This window comes from Octopus bimaculoides, chromosome 11 (genome assembly GCF_001194135.2).
Source record: "Octopus bimaculoides isolate UCB-OBI-ISO-001 chromosome 11, ASM119413v2, whole genome shotgun sequence".
In the NCBI taxonomy this organism is placed as follows: domain Eukaryota; kingdom Metazoa; phylum Mollusca; class Cephalopoda; order Octopoda; family Octopodidae; genus Octopus; species Octopus bimaculoides.
This window is the reverse complement of record NC_068991.1, coordinates 37,204,266-37,210,123: the sequence shown is the minus strand read 5'-3', so window position 1 is coordinate 37,210,123 and position 5,858 is coordinate 37,204,266.

Here is a 5,858-nt window from a genome sequence, read left to right as displayed (position 1 = left end):
TGGGGGGGGGGGAAACACCTGATTACTGATAGACATTGCAGTCCGTTCTGATCAAAATATTGTCAAAAAAGAAGTGGAGAAATTGTCGAAGTACAAAGACCTCGAAATTGAAGTATTCAAAATGTGGGGCATGAAAGCAAAAACAATACCAATAATAATTGGAGCATTGGGCATGATAGAAAAATCATATGAACAAAAATGTAGAAGCTATACTTGGATCCTCAAAACTACACACTGTCCAAAAAATAGCCCTGCTAGGAACAGCCCACATCCTACACAAGACACTATCAATCCAATAATACAACCTAAACAAAACAACCCGCAAATACAAGACACACTCTATACAGCATTTACCCAGTGAAATAAACTCCCACCAGCAATCCAATTAACCAATGCATTACACACTCAACACACAATACAAACAGTAACACAACAAAAGACTGCACTAACACAATACAGTCACGAGACGAGTTTGCACACTCACAGCAGCAGGACAGAACACATAATATTGTACACACCCCAGCAACACGAACACTGGGGTGGTGTCTAGTGCAGGATAGCTCACTTAAATTTCTAAAGGTAGAAGGGTCTTTTTAGACACACCCCTCTAGAGATGGCTTCTCGATAAAAATACTTATCAACACTCTCCTCTGTATGAGAGTAATGAATAATAGAATTGGTACAAACAATGGCGTAAATGAGGACGAACTACAGGTGACGGGCTTTCGCCCGGTAGGTGCCCTGTGGGTGAGCAGCACAGGCCCGGTCGTGATTATCCGACTGCTAGAACCAAATGGACTAAGACGAATATTTTGAGATTGGTACTCGGATGTTGAATGTCTCCCACGATAATTAACACCCAAGTATCAAAGTTTATAATGTCCAGAAAGAGATCCTGCGAGACCTCTTACAGCATGATGTTATCCTCTCTCTTACAGAATCTACCAGAGCAGACAAGATCGAGCACTCTGAGAAGTAAAACAACAATAATAATACACCTATAAATAATACACCTCGGACGCACGAAACTGTAGCAAGTAATACGATAGAAGTTTACATGATACTATCAGATGCCGGATAATAGTAGTGGTGAGGATGAGGGGGACGAACACTACCTTACCTCAGTTTATAAGAGACAAGAGTTTGCCCAGAAACTCTTGGGGTAACAGCGAAAAGGACGCTGGACCTTTAAGGGAAGGCCTCTTGCTCGGCGGTAGTTCAGTACAGATGCAGACTGACCGCAGCTGTTATCCTCAGACAGCATCAGTAGATAATAGAGTGAGGGAAGGAAGTGGACCAGTGCTACTTAGAAAGTGAACATAAAAGATGGGGTTAATGCTTTGGGTGGAGAAAAGTATGTTTAAAGTGACTGAGCAGAAACTCATAGTCCAGGCTAATGTTATTAAAAGAAAGTGGGTGACAGAATTGGAGGTGGAAGAGATCACAAGAGGACTGGAAAAAAATGGCCAAGCAGTTGAAAAGCCAAGCAACAACATAAGAGATACAGTTCAAACCAAAGAAGGACCTAAGGGGAAAATAATAATAGTTCTACCGATCAGGAAGAAACAGCTGGCAGCAGCGACTTAAGTGAAGATAAGAAGCTTTTAGATGAGTTGCAGGAAGTTATAAGAAGAAAGAAAAAGATTACCAGCATTAAAAGGTGCCAATTGAATGAAGTTGCTAGATATGACTAGGAAAGTAGATTTTGTTATCAGTAGGATAGATACTAAAACTATAGGTAACACTAACTTATTGATCTATGCAGGAGTGGTGGGTAATAGTTTTTAGACAATTAGGTATTCCTCAAGGAAACATTAAGGAGAAAATTTGGAAAAGGAGATTAGAAAATAAAATGAAGACTTTAAGACAAGATCTCAGTCGTATAGAAGCTTGGAAACAACAAGTTAGGAAAGGCAAGATTTAAACTTTCTCTTGAGAAAAAATACTCTGTCAAAGAGAAAGGATTTGGGATAGTCGTGGAAGGATATCAGAAAAGAATAGATCAACAAAACAGATTGTTTGAGACAGACCGGAGGAGATTTTATAGACAAATAAATAGTGAAGAAGAAAGTAATGAAGATGAGAAACCTAATACAGATAAAGCTAGAAAGTTCTAGAGAATATTTGGGATAAGCCAGAAAATCATAATGGAGACGCAGCATCGTTAAAGAAAGTGAGGAAAGAAGTAGTCAGCGAGATGCAGCCAAATCTAAAACTAACTAGTGTATAATGAGTAGTGTTAGAAAGAATGCCGAACTGGAAGGGCCTAGGACCAGCTTTAGTTCTAGGGTTCTGATCAAAGAAATTTAGTAGCTTATATGGGAAACTGGGAACAATTTCAGGATTGCCTTAATGGAGGAGTAATACCAGATCGGATGACTAGAAGGAGAACAGTTTTCTTTATGAAAGACAAAAGCAAGGATAATATAGCTAGTAATTATAGACTAATCCTTTGCTTACCATTAGTGTGGAAGTTGTTAAGAGAAATGCTTTCAGAAAACATTTACGAGCATCTTGACTGCCAGAATTTGCTGTCAGAAGAATAGAAAGGTTGCAGGAAGACTAGGCGAACGCATAGATCAGTGAATGTTTGAGTATATTCAGTATCACAGACAACATAAAAGAGTTCATTAGCTATAGTATGAAGAAATGGAAAGTAGATCTCTACTCATGTAACAGCCAAGAGAGGAATTATCCTCTTCAATATTTGTGTTATGTTTAATCCCCCTCAATTTATTATTAAGAAAGGAAAAGGTGGGGTGTCAGTTTAGAAATAGTAAAAGAAAAGTTAACCATTTGCTCTACATGGATGATCTAAAGCTTTTTAGTAAGAATAAAAAAGAAATAAATTCCTTCATACAAACTGTAAGACTCTTCAGAAAGGATATAGGTATGGAATTTGGTACAGATAAATCTGCAATATTAGTCATAAAAAAAAGAGACAGCTAGTTAACAATGAAGGCATCCAATTACCAGATGGTCAGACATTAAAATCACTGGAAGGAGAGAATTGTGTCTAGGAGTATTAGAATCTGACAGAGAACTAACTAAAGAAATGAAAACGAAAATTGAGGAGTACATCAGAAGGGTGAGGAAGCTAATGGTCCGAATCTAGTATCGTTAGTTAGATATTTAGCAGCTTTTGTAGACTTGACAAAATCTGGATTATCAAATCTAGACAGAAGAACTACGAAGGAATTCAATATGAATGGAGGACTTCACTCAAGAGCAGGTGTAGAAAGATTACACTTACCTACAGAGGAAAGTTGTAGAGGATTAATATCAGTAGAAGACTGCATGAGGTTAGCTAGAATAGATATAGCTTCCTATGTGGGCAATAGTGACGAAAGTTTATTTGCTAGTGTAACAGCAAAAAACCAAACGAAGTAAGAAAAAAACGAAGTAAGAATAAACGAAAAAAGAAGAAAGATAATCTGACTGGCAAGAGAAGGCTTTGCATGGTAGATTCCCAAAAATAATTGCAGAATATAGTAATAGTAAGGCATGGTTATGGTTGCAGAAAAGAAGGCTGAAAAAGGGGACAGAAAGTTTGTTAATAGCAGCACGAGATCAAGCATTGAGGACTAATCTATACATATAAATTTGACATGGGCGATTCTTTCTTGTCTTGGGATTCACGGTCAAACGGCTGGGTGGAATTGCGCAAAAAATTACACAGATGTGTAGAATGATCTGGTGGTGTTGCTGGGCTTTGTATTTTTTCATAGCTCCCATGGTTACCGAGATAATCTACTATAATAATACTCTTGTGTTCATGAATAAGAAAGGAAGGTGTGATAGACGCATAAAGAAGGAAGGGGTGATGTCATATTTTTTCATAGCTGCCATGGTTACCAAGATAATCTACTATAATAATACTCATATATTTATAAATGAGAAAGGAAGGGGTGATGTCATACTTGGTAGTAGGATGATGAAAATTGTACGCTGAAAAAATAAATCAGTGTTTCAACTCTGTGCGAATATATGTGTATGTAAAAGGCGGGTATGTGAATGTGTGTGTGTGTGCTTGTGTGTGTGTGCGTGTGAGCGCGTAATGGAAGTGGGATGGTTCATCTTTGTTCGCTTAGTATAATGGTTTATTTTTTGATTTGGTTGTTTTTCTTTTTTTGGGGTCAGTTATTTTTAGCGTTTTGACAGAAAAAAGGTCATTCTGAAATTGGTTTTTAACGTAACGGTGCCCAAACAAGTCGAATGCTTACACAGAACAGGTTTTACAGCCACATCATTCAAACCGACCGGGTGAAACCGGGCTTAGCTGCTAGTTGGATATAAGCCAAGGTAGACAAAAACCAGTTACATTCCTACTGTCGGTTATATAAATCAAAAGACGAAAGTGTTACTCATATAGTAAGTGAATATAGCATACTGGCACAGAAAGAATACAAGAAAAAACATGACAACCTAGGGCAAATAATCCACTAAAAGTTATGTAGAAAGTTAGGATTTGACCGTACTGATAAATGGTATGAACATGAATCTAGTAAAGTGTTAGAAAGTTAGAAGTGGGATATAAGATATGGGATTTTAACATTCAAACTGACAGAGTAATAGAAGCTAGGAGGCCTGATTCAGTAGTTGCAGACAAAGAGAATAGAAAGTGGCAGATAATTGTGACTTTACAGTCCCAAATGATCAGAAAGTCAATATGAGAGGTATAAAGAAAATAGCAAAGTGTTAGGATCTAGCCATTGAATTACAGAGACTATGGAAAGTGCGGGTAAAATGTATCCCTGTTGTGCATAAGGAATTGTCCCTAAAGATTTGAACAGACAGATAGAGGAAATAGACATAAAACTTAATTTAGTGCAGCTCCAGAAAACAGCGTTATTAGGGACAGCTAGGATACTTAGGAGGGTTTTTGGCATCTAAGATTACTTGTTGTAGCCCGATGTTAGGAACTTTTCTCTTCCAACAGTTTAATCTGTTGTGCATATATGAAATAATAATAATTCTTTCTAATTTTTGGCACGTAGCAGGAATTATCTAGGGGAGCGCAAGTCGATTACATCGACGCTACTACTCAGCTGGTACTTATTTTATCGACCTTGAAATGAGAAATGTTAAAGTCAACATTGGCTGCATTAAAGTTAATAATCATAATGATCATCGTTAGCTTTACCAACATTTTTGCTAGCAGCCATCACAGACAGAAAGGGGACCTTACTGTGCAATGCCAAAGCTACAGAGGTTTTTTCTTGTGGTTACCACACAATAGCTGGGGATAAACTCGCCGATACTCGGTTCGTGATTTCTTACATTCAGTAAGGAAGAGTATATGATTCAATGTGTTGGTTTAAAACTGAGGACAGAATAAAGAAACAAATTTGTTCGTCACACACACAAATGCGCGCACACACACACACGCGCACGTTTTTTTCCTGTAGGCTAATCATACAATATTTGAGACGAAGGTGCATAACAATATAGGTCATCGGTGACAGTGTTAATCCTTGGTTCATAGTCATCTTCAGAGCCCCATGTGGACTGGTGATCATCGCAGAGATAACTTTTGGTGATATGTGGTTGAGTGTGACTTTTATAGATGTACAAGCCTTCTTGAGCCCACAAAACCACAAAATGATCCTGGAATTGCAGTATGAGTGGGTGCCGAGAGAAAAATGTTAGGAATGGTTCTTCAGTCGTTTAAAATCTTTCTTTTCAGATGAGCTGAAACAACAACAACGACTCGCAATAACCGTTTTTCATCAGAGTTCATCACCTTTACCTTAGTTCCTGAAGACTGCGGGAAAGCAAGCAAAGAAAACGGTGCAATAAAAAGAATATACTCCCAGAGAAGATAAGCAGAAACTGTGAAAATTTCAGCTACGATTGGC